We start from the raw sequence: 15,407 nt of genomic DNA, 5'->3' as shown, positions 1-15,407 counted from the left end.
TGAAGTTTTCAAAGGCAAAAGCACTGCACTCATCAAGACCCTCAAACTGTCTTGCAACATCTGCAATATGTAGCATCTGGTGGACATTGTACACAAGGAAACCCTCTCCATACAGTTCTCTGCACTGCAGTACAAAATACTTCATGAGGTCTCTCGCGTATTGCCAGTGTTTTCTGGTGAGTCCTGGATTAACAAGAATGCACATGGCTGTAGAGAAGCACATGAAATTGTTGTACAGTTCTTGTTTAAGAATTCCTCTAAAAACAATCTTTCCTGTGTACAACATCAGTTGTCTGTACTCTGTAGCTTTCCATCTGTCTATTTCACTGAGTCCCCTGGGGCGCCTGGCAAACACACTTGGAATGCTTTTTCTGAGGTTTTCTAGCTTGTTGCTTAAATGGCTATCTGTCCAGCAGATGAACAGTGGGAGGCCATCAATATTAAGTTTTAACTCCAAGACGCCTATCTTCTCTGTTGTCTCAGGGGAGTATTTCTGCATGTGATTTTGTAGCATGATTTTTAGTCCGAAGTAGACATACTCCATACCTGACCTCTTCTCAATATTTGCAGTTCTTGGACTGTTTAACAAGGTTCTAGAACATGATGGAAGATCTCTTGATCCATGTTTTTTGAGCAGTTTCAGAAGACCGTCTAAAGCATTATGGGCAATTCCATTTTCCAGGCTCCAAGATTTAATGTCACTGGCCATATCTGAATTTGATTTGTCTATTATCATTAGATCGTCATCTGAAATTTCTGACTCTTTAGACATGTGTTCTGTTTCCAAATTAAGGTTTTCATTTTCATCATCCTTTATGTTATGCTCCTCATGTTTTTTATCTCTGATTTCCAGTGCATTTGTTTCACTAGTTTCATTTGCCATTACAGTTTCATCTGCAATTACAGTTTCTTCAGTCACTGCGTTTTTCTCATTTTTTTGTAGTTTAGTTAGTCTTTTAAAAGTGACCCACTCCCTGTCATACTCTCTCTTCTTACTCTTCCTGTCCATGGCTTAAATTAGAGAGAGAAAATTGTATCATTTAAATGAGCTTAAATGGTTTGTTTAGTCACACTTGGAAACTGTCATCTTTCAATCTCCCTCATGTCATTTCAAACAAATCTTGCTTTCTTTTGTGTAACACAAAAAAAATTGTTTAAAAGAATGTTACTTTGCTGATTTAAATAAAATAGCAGTGACTGTTAGGGAGTAAAACTAAGTTTAAAGCATGCGTTAAAGTGACATTTCACCCAAAATGATGACATTATTTACACGCCCTCATAATGTTTTACACCTTTTGTTTTCAACAGAACAAAGAAACCTTTACAGGAGATATTTTAATAAATGATGTTAATCACAGAGTTGATGGTATCAATTGAAATAACAAATACTATAGAATTCAATGGGTACCATCAACTGTGTGTTTACCATCGTTTATCAAAATATATTATTTTGTGTATAACAGAATCTAATACAGGTTAGAACAGCTTGAGGGTGAGTGACAAAATTCATTTTTGAGAGGACACGAGTGAGCTTGTATTGGGGGGGTTACTCTTACAAAATTTTGAAAACCACTGCCGTAGACCATTGAGGTATTTATCACATACTGTATTTTTGCATACTTGGGTTTGAGACATACTATTCATTTCACAAGACATTTCTACCTGCTATATTTTGTGGCACTAGGCAATTTTGAACGCAGGGCCTTTTAAAACTATTTTTTGTGTACAACTGAAGAAATCACACTGATTTGGAATGACTTAAGTAAATATAGGAACAGTTCACCCCCAAAATTGAAATTCTGTTATAAAGTAGACGAAACTGACCTGAAAGGAACTTGAATGAGAGTTTGACTGGGTTTCTTTAGTTGCTTGTTTTGTGTACAATTGACTTGCTCTTAAAGAACACCAGATAAAGTGTGAATGTAAAGGAAAAAATAAGTGTTACTATACAATTAAGAATGTTTCTAAAAAAAGCATATGCATTCACATAACAGGAAAACATGTAACTTCAATATCATTGTGGAATAATTCAGTTATAGCAATTTCTTGGCCTTTTGTGAGACTAGCTTTTTAGGTGACTGTATTCAAAACTTGAATGTGCGTTTAAATGTTAAATGTACTTACTGGTATCAAACTTGAATAACAAAAGGCAAAACTGGTCTAAATGATCTAAATGTAAGTTTATGCAAGTGCTACTGTGATAAAAAGCCTATATTGGCACAAAGTAGCATGACCTTGAGATCAGTTTGCCAAAATATAGACTTTGAGTGAGCCTGTTCAGCAGTGACAGTATCTGTGCTTAAGTGTATTTCAAGTGTATTGACAGGACTTGAGTGTGGTGTTTGCGTGACTTACTGGTATCAAATCGTAATAGTAAAAGGCAAAACTAGTCGATAAGATCCAAAAAACAGCTGGAAGAAAAGAAATAGGGATGTAAGTTTATGTAATCTGAGTGTATTTGACAGGACTTGAGTGTGGTGCTTATGTGACTTACTGGTATCAAACAGGAATAGTAAAAGGCAAAACTGGTCGATAAGATGCAAAAAATAGCTGGAAGAAAAGAAATAAAAATGTACGTTTATGTTATCCGAGTGTATTTGACAGGACTTGAGTGTGGTGCTTACGTGACTTACTGGTATCAAACAGGAATAGTAAAAGTCAAAACTGGTCGATAAGATCCAAAAAACAGCTGAAACAAAAGAAATAGAGATGCAAGTTTATGTAATCTGAGTGTATTTGACAGGACTTGAGTGTGGGGCTTATGTGACTTACTGGTATCAAACAGGAATAGTAAAAGGCAAAACTGGTCGATAAGATCCAAAAAACAGCTGAAAGTAAAGAGAGAGATATGTAAGTTTATGCAAGTGCTACTGTGATGAAAAAGCCCATATTGGCACAAGTTAGATTCGGCATGACCTTGAGCTCAGTTTGCCAAAATATAGGGGCTTCCCAACAAACACAAAACGTTCCCCTAACGTTCCCATATGGTTCCCATTTGGTTATTTTTTTGGGAACCAAATAAGAACGTTCTGGGAACGTTCCCTGTAGGTTATTTTTATAATAACCTAAAGAGAACCTTCCCGGAACGTTCCCTGCAGGTTATTTTTAGTTTTTTTTTATAACCTAAAGGGAACCTTCCCGGAACGTTCCCTGCAGGTTATTTTAAGGTTTTTTATTTATAACCTAAAGGGAACCTTCCCGGAACGTTCCCTGCAGGTTATTTGTTGGTTTTTTATTTTTAACCTAAAGGGAACCTTCCCGGAACGTTCCCTGCAGGTTATTTGTAGGTTTTTTATTTATAACCTAAAGGGAAACTTCCCGGAACGTTCCCTGCAGGTTATTTGTAGGTTTTTTATTTATAACCTAAAGAGAACCTTTCCGGAACGTTCCCTGCAGGTTATTTTTAGGTTTTTATTTATAACCTAAGGGGAACCTTCCCGGAACGTTCCCTGCAGGTTAGTTTTAGGTTTTTTATTTATAACCTAAAGAGAACCTTCCCGGAACGTTCCCTGTAGGTTATTTTTAGGTTTTTATTTATAACCTAAGGGAAACCTTCCCGGAACGTTCCCTACCTCCTGAAAAAAACAGCTTAAACCAGGCTAAGCTGGTTGGCTGGTTTTAGCTGGTTTAAGATGGAAATAGCTGGCCAGCCTGGTCAAGCTGGTTTCCCAGCCTGGTCAAGGTGGTCTCCCAGGCTGGTCAAGGTGGTCTCCCAGGCTGGCCAAGCTGGTCTCCCAGGCTGACCAGGCTGGTCAAGCTGGTCTCCCAGCCTGGCCAGGCTGGTATTATGGCTGGTCAAGCTGGTCTCCCAGCCTGGCCAGCTTAAACCAGCTAAGACAAGCCAGCCTGACCACCAAGCAGGCATGACCAACCTTCAACGTTGAAATTTGATTAAAATAACCTCAGTTGTTTTTTCAACATTGATACAATGTTGAAACAAAGGTGAATGGTAAACGATTGCTAAAGGTTAATACAATGCTTAAAAATCAACGTTGAAATTTGGTTGAAATAATGTCAGTATGGCGAATGGTAAATGGTTCTTTTATGACATTTTAATTTGTGAATCCTTTAGATAAAAATGTAAAAACTCATTTAATGAAAATACTTATTTTTATAAAATTTAACAAAAGTAATTGATCAAGTTAAAAATATATTAGACACATGCAAATAAATCATCTTTGTATCTTTATTTTTCCCTTTTAAAACAAGTGCCTTTTTGGTAAATATTTTTCTAGGTTCCTCATATTATATAATGTTTAAGAAGCTAAAAATATTTTTTGTATACTATTTGATTGATTTTAACCTCGGTGGGGCATTTGATTTCCATATGAATTTAGGAGATGGATTAGGCTATTTTTTTAAGCATTATTATGGTTGTTTTATTTTTATTATATTTTCATCACAATGTCTAAAATATAACGTTTCAAATTAGTGCTGGGCAAAGATTAATCCTGATTAATCGCATACAAAATAAAAGTGATTTTTTTTTGTGCATAATATATGTGCGTGTACTGCATCTAATTATTATGTATATTTAACCACACACACATTCATATATTAATTTCAGAATTGTTTTATTTATATATCTTTTTTTATTTATATTATAGATTATATAAAAATATAAATAAATATATATAAACATGTAAATGTTTCTTAAATACATATATGAATGTGTGTGTATATATTTATACATAATAATTAGACACAGCACACACTCATATATTATACCAATAATCACTTTTATTTTGTATGCGATTAATCGCGATTAATCTTTGCCCAGCACCATTTCAAATATAAATTTTAAGAATACCCTTAATAATATAATAACATACAACCTTTTATCTGCTTTCTTTATGGTTCCACAGACAGCTCCCTCAGCCTTTTGTATGCAAAACATGCCCATGCGGGCCCACTGTGAGGTATATTGTGGGACAGTGTGGGCAAGGCAAACTCACACATCCCAAATGGGCCCCCAAATTATCATTGTTTGTTATTATCTTAGCAGATAATTTTCTTTTGATGTTTGTTGTTGTTGTTTAATCAAAAACCAGTTACTACACTTTTATTATAATAAAACAATTTTTTTATTTTTATTTTTTTATAAAGCTCTGTCCATTTAGAACAAAATGTGCATGCATGTTTATGAAATAATTGAACCCACCCCCGGGTGAAGATCTAAAAAGCTATGTTTTAAAAGCACAATATTTCTGTTTATTTTAATACAAGAAATGTTTATTGTTAAACAAGTTCTAATTTTCAGTTCAGTCTGGACGTGGGACATCTTTTTTACCATCTTTATTGTTCTTTAACATGTTGTCTTTTGTTATGTGTTATTAGCGAGGGGCAACCTTCCAATCTCTCTAATGAAGCCAACACGGAAGTGATTTAAACTGCAATTCATCGACTGGCTCCAAAAGGGAGTCAATTCCCATAGACTCCCATGTTAAAAATTGCCAACTTTACAGTAGAAAATAATATGTTTACAGCCTGGTACAAAAAGTGTTTTTGGCCTATATAGCTAATTTTGCCCGTCATGACAACTGTGAGGGGGGTGAATGTTTTTGTAACTCATCCGTTTAAATTATATTAAGCCTTAAACTTCTGCATAATTAAGGGCGTGGCCGCTTGAGTGTCGGTTGAACCATAGATATGTATATAAAGGCTAGATGGCTCGTCCGCGCTGATGGCCAATTGAGTGGAACGTCCGCATTTTGGCGGTCATCTTAGGACAGGGCGCTCGCTCACTCGTAGCATTGAGTTTTAATGATGCATGTACTTTTAAATGACCATAACTTGCTTAATTTTTTACCGATTTTCAAACGGATTGGTTTGTTATAAACGTCAAAGATGTACACTGTTAACGATTTCCCTGTATTTTTACAGTACGGTACTGGCAGCACGGTTGCCAGTAAGTTACTGTATTTTGGTTTTACAGTACTGTACTGTAATACCATTTTACAGTACACAAACTAGTACTGTATAGTTACAAAGCAGTACTGTACTGTAATTTTACAATATTTTATTACAGTAGTCTATTTTTACAGTAATTTACTGTAATGTCTATATTGACCCATAAATACTTTTTATTACTTATTACAGTTAATACAATAATATTATATAAAATAGCTAGAGATTTAGGTTTAAATCTATAGTTATTAATATGGTAAAAATGCTAAATTAAAACATAATGAATTAAAAGGCAATCCAAGCAATGTATGTATCAAAATTTTATTTAAAAAAACATTTAATTGAAACAAACATATTTAAAACAAGATTTTAAACAATAATAAACATATAATCAAGTAACATAAAATAAAATCAACAAGTATAAACAAGTTTGGAGACCCCTGCTGTAACATATTTAACTCTGGCAAATAGAACACTGGTCCATAGTTTGAAGTTTTCAGTTTAAAGTCCATCATCGACTAAAAGGTAACATTTCACTGTGGTAAAAAGAACAATGGCCCATAGTTTTAAATATTCTACTTAAATTTCATTTAACACTAAAAATAAATGCATTAAACTGTGGCAGACAGACCACAGTGGCCTTTACTTTGAAGTCGTCCATTCGAACTCAATCAGGGACTGCATGAAGCTGTTCACATGGGGGTTAATGGCCACAGCTTTTCTCTGCACCAAGTTCCTTGTCTTTTTGCTTGCTCCTTGTCTGGATGTGCACTTTTTCCCATCTTTGGAATTAATTCTATCCAGAAACCTGTTAGAAATATCATAAACATTAAGTCAACAAATATAAGATAGAAAAATATTCTTAAAAAATTAAACTCAGCCTTGAATTTACTCCTATTCTGAAACCTTTTGCTCTTATTCTACTGTTCCACACCTAATTACATAAAAATACAGAAGATTCACTTACCGCTGAACAAACTCTTTCCTCAATGGACAGCATCCACCTGGATCCTGTCATGATTTAATGTCCTGAACAGAAAGTACAATTGTTACTGATTTGGACACAACTTTTTATTCTGAAAACAAAATCTTTTGTCAATAAAGTCCAGGGACACCTCTGCTAAATAAATACAATTATTAAATTAAATTTCTTATAACCAAAGTCTGAATATTTCTGTTTGTATATTTCTACATGGCAAACTAAGACAATTGTGTTCATGTTGTATATGGTCGTGTTACAGTGTTGTGTGTGAATGAGTGAATGAGTGTATACATGGGTATTTAAAGAAACTGTAGTGGTAAAGTGCAAACTTACCGAACATAATGTGCTTGGTGTGTGTCTGGTATCACCCGTTGTGCCTCCACATCTGCCTTAACTCCTGAAAAGTGCAATGACACTCAGGTAAACTACAAATAAAAAGTCAGCCACATTCCTGTGTAATTTTGCGTGTGACGTGAAAGCATTTAATATTGCAGTCGAAAAAATACATGACTTGTAACTGTACATCATGTACTTGCCTGGTGCCTTTAAAGATGATCCATCTTACCCAATCCAGCTTACAAGCAATGGTAAGACTGTAAAAAAGACAAATGTTACAAAATCTGTTAGCCATAGAAATAAGTAGACATTGTGAAGGAAATGGTAAAAGAAAATTTAGTAACACTTTACTATAAGAGTTTATTCCTTAACATTTGGTAATGCCTTAGCTAATATGAACTAATAATGAACAATATATTTTACAACATTAATAATATTTGATAATGTTCATTGTGCATAGACAAAGTGATTGATTAAAAAATGTATTAAGTGTTTAAATCTAATATCATGCTATGCTAACAAATAAAACATTACTGTAAGTGTTAAGTCAGTTGTAAAACAAATTATATATATATATATATTAGTTGTTATATTATATATTATATCTAAATATCTAAATAAATATATATATATATATATATATATATATATATATATTAGTTGTCTCGTTTAGTGCAGAAAATAGCGATTTATAGTGATAAGGTAAAAAGACTGTCCCTTTAATGTTTTACCCGGACCGGCTGCGGTGTAACACGCTATTTCACGCAAAGTTTTTTAACAAGTTAGTAGCTAGCTGCTCACTTTAAAGATAAACATGATCGCCTAAATCTAAGCAATCCTGGTGATGCCAGTTTCCTACACGATGTTATAATGGACTATTTACATCCAGAGATGAAGGATCAGATGACAGAGACAAGAAGACAAAGGTACGTAAATGCGGAGCCCATTCTCTTTTCGTGCATTGATTTGATGTGTTTTGGAAACTTATATACAGCGTGTAATGCATCTGAAGTGGTGGAAACAATATGCCATAAAAATGTATTGGACAACTTACTGGACGTGTAAAACGCTTTAGAGAAGATATTCTCTGCTTTTGCTGATATAAGTTACCGTAATATAATAACAACAACAATACGCGCGGCAATCCCTTTCGTTCATCTGATATTAAGATGAGCCCAGGTCTGAATGATATTTGGTCGAAGTTAAAGCTGCGATGAGTTCGATGCATGTATCCAGTTAAATATGAGGTTTCTTGTTTTCACTTCTGTGGAGGAGTTCGGTATGCTGTGTACGGCGTGTCAAGTCCTGTCTGTTTACAACCACAGCCTTACCAAACAGTCGAACTTAATACTTTTCTCTGACGCTAACTGAACGGATGAAACGCCGAGATAAACGACCGTTATGCTGGGACCGCAAGACCGCGCTGGCGGGTTGTCTTTGTCCATTTCATTAAAAATAGTTTCATTGTCACCACACTTTCATCACAATATAAACTCACCAAAACCCTCATAATTTAGTTAAAACAACCCTATATTCATTAAAAAAGGTGTAAAGCGAGTTAAAGCAGCGGTAGACATCTGTGTGTAACGTTAGCTTACTTTCTGAGGGAGATTGAAACTTTGTTGGCAACCGTTTTTCTCTCTCATTGCACGTTTAAAACAATATTGTGACAAACTATTGACAACATTCTTAAACTAAAAATTAAGTTTTCATGAAACAGAAATATTTCAAACTTACCGAACTGCCAGAAATCAATCATCCTCCTTCAGCTGCAGCCAGGAGTTGTGCTCTCCCTCTGTCTGTGTGATTTGACGTTGGCGCACTTTCTCTGATTATTGCAAGTACACCTGGCACATTACAGCAATGGCTACAGCAAGGTTACATCAAGACCAAAATATACTGTAAAATTTTCCCGCTCAAACAAATTTACCCAGAATGCATTATGAACTGCAGTACTGTACTGTAATGTATACATACAGTATAGTACTGTGGATTTTTACAGTAATGTACTGCTAAATCTACAGCGACATCTAACAGTGTACCTATGACACTGAATACGTATACTAAAAATAAATAAAAAATTCATGAAACATGTTAAAGGATCCAGAATTATAGCCACGTTAATAACGTTTGTAAAAAAACAAACCGTTTGTAAATCCGTCAAGAATTCCGCAAGTTACGAGCATTTTAGTTGGCGTATGTCACTAGGGTTGCCAACCGTTCCGTATAATACGGAATCGTCCCGTATTTGACACATAAAATTCTTGTTCCGTATTGAACTGATACGGAACGCAGTTTGTTCCGTATTTTATGAAAATTATTTCAGTGCAAATACATGACAGACACATAGCTTATAATGTCAGCCATGAACGAAGACCGCGTCATTTGTATAAGAAAACCCTGACGGTGCGGTAATTTCTCTCTCTGTTTGTCTATGATCTGCGTAGCGTTGCAGCCCCATCAGGGAATGCCCATTGGTCGTTTCAGTCATTGTGATGTCACGTATCATATCAACGATGACGACAAGTGACAACAGCGGGAAATGTAAAAATGACTGCATCCGAGCAGCCGGCGAAAAAGAAACGAGCACAAAAATATAGAATTGAATGGGAAAATGACTACCCGTGGCTGGAATGCGTGAGGGACAATGAATACAAGGCCAATTGTACTATATGCCGTCGCGTTTTTTCTGTTTGTCACGGCGGAGTGTGTGATATAAAGCAGCACGCATGAGGAGATAATCACAAGAGGAGCGAGAGGCTGCGGGCACAGGATGGAGGAATGTTAAGGTTCATTGTCCGTCAGTCGTCTCCAGAGGCTCATATGGTATGTAATTATGTGGATTTTTAAAACTCAAATATAGTTGATAAGAAAGTGATTATATTAAAAGAGATAGTACAGATTTAGCCTAACAATCCACATATATATCTCTCCAGTGCTCTCCCTCTGTTCCTGTGTCCCGCTCCCTCCCGTCTCATAATGTGTCAATCATTTCTGATGGGTTTCTTATTAAATAATTATGGAGTTAGATAGCTCAAGGTTTAAAAAGGGGTGGGGTCTTTGAAGAGGGCGTATTATAAACTTAAATTGAAACCATGGTTCATTGTTGGCAAAATGATCATGATAGCCTTTATATTTCACATCTATGTGGTTCAGTCTTGTATACTTAGGCATACTTTGCTATTCATTAAATATTTAGGGCCTAAGAAGTTGTATAAAATATATTTATCTAAATTTATTAATTAGTTTCCACTATTTTCACCAGAAGTCTTCATTTCAGGGGTTATTTTTTTAAAAAAAATCTTCTGTGGGGGCATGTCACCGGACCCGGGCAACCCCCCCCCCCCCCCCGTTCCTTATTTCCATTTCAGAAAGGTGGCAACCCTATATGTCACTCACCTTCCGTCCACAGCAGCAGGGAGCAGCACTATGGCAGCACTGACCTAAGATGGCCGCCAAGTGACGACACAGCTGACTCCGCCTTGAGCCATCTAGCCTTTATATTCACCTTATTTTTCACGTCAACAAGGGCGGCGCCATTTCGCTCATTTTGTCAACGTTCTTCCGGCCGCATAGACGATGAGCAGCTGAGGCAGTGACTGAAGGCGACGCTTAAAGGTAGGGTAACACATTTGGAAAAATGCTAACGGTAGCCGCCTAGCAATGAAATCCCGATCCCACCCTCAAGTCAAATCGCTCTCCAAAGTCACGCCTCTTTCCAAACACATGAACACGCACAGATCAGACGGTCACGTCTCATGTCTCATTCACCAGTGAGAAAACTTTGCAGTACAAAGTGAATAACACTTCCAAAATAACCAACATAAACAACTGGTTTACATCAGAATTAGTTTAAGCACACGTTCGGTTGTGTAGACGTAGTAACTATATCGTTATGCTAATCCGTAAACGAACACAAATTTCATAAGCAACACAACGTTTCATCAAAGTATAATATCTGAATCCATCTCAATACAAACATATCGCGTACCTACCTTACCAAAATAAACAGTGCAACGACCCTTTCAGACCCTTTGCCTCCTGTAGCTGTTTGCATCTCGTGGTAAAGCAGTAAAGTTACAGATGTTAATTTGGGTTTTTGCTCTTGCTGATCCAGGCAGTTTTTGCTGTTGTTGTTATAAAAGATGCATTTAGTTTTGTTGCTCCTGTGTAGGTTGTCAATTCAGCAGAAAAGTTTGGTGTTCTCGCTGTTTACAGACAGAGCGCACGTGAACGCGCCGATGACGTATGGTATCTGCGTGGACTCGCTGCGCGGTGGGAATTCAAATTACGCTATACGTATGAGGGACATAAAAGGAAACGTCCGTTCGGACCGAAATCTATGATTTGTTGAACATTTTTTGGTCCTACGCCTTTCACAGATGATATAAATTTTTACAAATACATTTAAACAACTTAACACAGTGATTGCTATCAGGATGTGAGGAGACTTTTAACCAGCATAACTAAAAATGTTTCAGGATCAAATCTGTTACCCTACCTTTAAGCTTAAAAAGCTCACTCGAGCGCCTTTATGTTTCTTTCTTACCAATTTTAAGCCAACTGAGGAACACCCTTATCCCAAGTAATGGTTCGACTACGATGTTCCGGTAACTTTAAACCACGCCGGGTGTTGAAAAGGTGGCCAGTTTCAGGTAAGCTATCTTAGCTAACTTTGTGCTCGTTCGCCTAAAGTTAGATTTGTGAAGTCCGTTCTACAAATACACTTAAGAGCAGTAACGTTAGTTTATAAAATGCAACTATTTGAATGGTTTTAATTGTCCACCTATATTTTTATATTTACGATAATACAACGAGATATTATAGTCATTGCATTCTTACAGTAGCCCACGTGATTCCTACAAGTTACTGAGATTTCAGATGCTAGAATGTCAGTTCATTTCTCATTCAGATATTGATAATGACCTATTAAACAACGTATTATTTAACACTGAAGTTAGAGATTGTGTGTATAATGTACTGTCTCTTTTTAATGCATCTCTCTCTTACACACTGTTCTGTTTAAGTATGGGGGCCATTTATATATTAAGTCTCATGATGCAAGTTTATTTTAAATACTAACATAAAACTGTTTATGGTTATATTATTTTCACAGATGCATTGATGTGTAGTGATGCAGTGGACAACTGTGAGGATGATACAATCAACATGTTCCTAAACTGTGATGCAGAAACACAATGGGAGGATCAATCCGTCTCTGAACACAACTACACTTTAAAATCACAACTCAACCTGAAGAAACATACATCTGAACTGGGGAAAACAATGGTGCAGTTTCCCTGACAGGGCTTATCCTGGTCCCAGGCTAAAATGCATATTTGAGCTACAATAATTTAAAAACACCTTTTACTGACATACCTCAACATATATGAGTGCCATTGTTTTGTCACAAGATGCGCCCCACTCTTGTTTTTTTGTAGGGTTTGTTTGTAAAAACTAAAATGTCCTAATATAATTAAATCCTAGTCCTGTAAACCCTGTCCGAGAAACTGCTTCAATGTGTTAAGCTGGCAGAAATGTACATATCTCTGCTGAGAAACAACCATCTTTGGTTCAGCTTTACAGAGGGTTGATATTGCATCCATTACACAGTCGCCAAGCACTTTACCAGTACCTACACCAACAGCTTCCAGATAAACACTTGGGTTCAGCTCCTGATGACTCCGATAAAGCTGTGTCTTAATTTATTGCAGGGTGGTCTTGCTTAACCTGTTGTAAAGTTACATTAAACCTTCATATGTGATCAGATGTCATGCAGTGATATTAAACATTTACAGTGTGATCAGATGTTGTGCATTTATATTAAACCTTTACAGTGTGATCAGATGTTGTGCAATTATATTAAACCTTTACTATGTGATCAAATGTTGTGCAATTATATTAAACCTTTACAATGTGATCAGATGTTGTGCATTTATATTAAACCTTTACAATGTGATCAGATGTTGTGCAATTATATTAAACCTTTACTATGTGATCAAATGTTGTGCAATTATATTAAACCTTTACAATGTGATCTGTTGTGCAATTATATTAAACCTTTACAATGTGATCAGATGTCATGCAGTTATATTAAACATTTACTATGTGATCAGATGTAACCTGCCATGCAGTTATATAAACCTTTACAGTGTGATCAGATATTATCTGTAAGGAATTTCTTAAACCATATGTGAGCTTTGTAGATTCCACTTAAAAGGATTTAAGTCTCCTGATTTGAAGGAATAAGTGTTGGTATGTTTGCAAATGAATTCTATCATGGTACCACATAAAAACGAAATAGTTATTGGACTGGCTAAGGTGCACATTTGCTTTAAAAAAGACGAAATCACTGTGTAAATATTGGTAGACATACTTTTAATAATTTTCAATGCTGCTCCATCAACTCCTGACAGGACAAGGTAATTAAATATGCCAGGTTACTAGCCGCGGCCGCTTCATATCGTCTAACCACGAGACGATTGCTGGGACAATATAAGACTATCCGAGGGTCGTATGAAGTTTTAACCGTGCTCCTAATTTAAAACATTTACAGCAATAGCGATATTTGTCATTTCGCTAAAGTTATAGTGAACTACAAACAATCTTCTAACCACCAAACTAACCACCGAATGCACTGTGCCATATTAGCAGCGGAAGTCGGTTGACAAAATGCGGAAGAACGAAGAATTAAAAAGGGGCGTGGCGGAATAAGGTGAATACATATCTATGGGTTGAACCATAGATATCATATAGAAGACTAGATGCCCTATTGGCCGCTGGGGACTGAGAAATACGGCGGCCATCTTAAACCGGTCGTTCTCCTAGTTTCGTTGCATGGCAGCAGATAAGATGTCAGAGCACTGTGGAGCATTTTCCTGTTCTAATCGGCGGACGATCGCAAATAGAGCCCGGAGGATTATTTTCACAAGTACTTTTTAACATCGCGGTACTATTGGTTGTATTTTGTGAATAGAATATTAACAGAAAATTGAGAAAGAGCCAGCTTATTGATTTTACTGTACTGAAATCGTAGCCAGCTAACGTTCGCTAGGCTATGTTAACTGCACCAGCCGCTGTTCACCCTGCAAGGAGAGTGGGGTGAAGTAAAGTAATAATTACAAGAGTTTCTTTGTTGTGAGTATTGTGTAAAGCGCTATATAAATGTGTATTATTATTATTACTATTATTATTATTATTATTATTATAAGGTGCTGTGAGCTGCGTGATCCGCCGAGCTTTAAAAAGCTGAGATGTCAACAGGAACAGAGGATGTTTTCCTTCGTAGGGAGGACATTGAGGAGACTCGGTTTGGAATCGACAACTATCAGTCTGACTCGTTGTCACTGGTTGTGTCTGTGTTTTTAAAGATAAGGCTCCACCATGTTGCCAAACTCACCTCTCTTGAACTACAGAAAGGGAGCACGGGAAAGAAGCTCTGGAAAACAGTCCTCTTTCAGGGGTGTGTGTGTGTGTGTGTGGGTGGGTGGGTGGGTGCGTGCGTGTGTGTGTGGGGGGGTTTACAAATCATTTTAAATTGTTTCTTCACCATATTAAAAAGTCTTATTTTATTGCAACTATCTGTTTCTGCATCTTTGTCATATTTATAGTGTGTGATTTATAAAATATCTTATGTCCTACACCACATATTTTGATTTTGGACTCACTTTATATCTTATATCAGAATATTTTATTACTGTTTAGTGAATATTCATTCATTCCTACTATGAACATTAAGTGGCGCTGTCCACATTAGTGTTGGTAACACTAAGATTCTAAACCTAAATATTGACAAACTATTTATTGTTGGAAAGCTCAAATAGTATAATTTTCATATTTCATTACCATTTGGGGAAAATTATGACACAGTGAGATTCAGTTTCTAAAAATGTTACGGGCCCAAAGGTAGGCCAAATTTGTTTTTGCATATAACACTAAAACCCTACTCTAAACCTAAAAAATCATGGCAAGCTATATATCACCGGAAAGCTCTCAGAAAGTAGTTTTAATATTTCAAAATCTTTTTGCATGAATAATATTGCGGTGACAGTAATTTATTAGTTTGTGAGTATACAAGAGTACAAGAGTAGGCCTATGTGGCAAAATCTAGTGGCAGTTGTTGGTAAAACCATTAAAATTGTGACCCAAACATAATTTTTTTGTGATTTGGATCACAACTACT

General features: G+C 36.2%; 3 long non-coding RNA genes across 3 annotated transcripts; 2 read left to right on the top strand and 1 right to left on the bottom strand.

Annotated features, from left to right (window-relative positions):
• Positions 1 to 6,212: 6,212 nt before the first annotated feature.
• Positions 6,213 to 9,265, bottom strand: LOC135786232 (uncharacterized). The gene is made up of 5 exons (XR_010546919.2): positions 8,963 to 9,265; positions 7,426 to 7,482; positions 7,223 to 7,286; positions 6,875 to 6,936; positions 6,213 to 6,715 (listed from the first exon to the last, which is right to left on the bottom strand). It is a non-coding gene; the product is annotated as an uncharacterized lncRNA (long non-coding RNA).
• Positions 9,266 to 10,843: 1,578 nt separating this feature from the next.
• On the top strand, positions 10,844 to 13,028 carry LOC135786061 (uncharacterized). Its single transcript, XR_010546807.2, has 2 exons — positions 10,844 to 11,880; positions 12,342 to 13,028. It is a non-coding gene; the product is annotated as an uncharacterized lncRNA (long non-coding RNA).
• Positions 13,029 to 13,958: 930 nt separating this feature from the next.
• Positions 13,959 to 14,870, top strand: LOC141282011 (uncharacterized). The gene is made up of 2 exons (XR_012336508.1): positions 13,959 to 14,326; positions 14,437 to 14,870. It is a non-coding gene; the product is annotated as an uncharacterized lncRNA (long non-coding RNA).
• Positions 14,871 to 15,407: the final 537 nt, after the last annotated feature.

The sequence above is a fragment of the Paramisgurnus dabryanus genome, chromosome 4 (assembly GCF_030506205.2).
Source record: "Paramisgurnus dabryanus chromosome 4, PD_genome_1.1, whole genome shotgun sequence".
Taxonomy (NCBI): Eukaryota; Metazoa; Chordata; class Actinopteri; order Cypriniformes; family Cobitidae; genus Paramisgurnus; species Paramisgurnus dabryanus.
The sequence above is the reverse complement of the archived record's forward strand: the minus strand, read 5'-3'. Positions and strand labels throughout refer to the sequence as shown.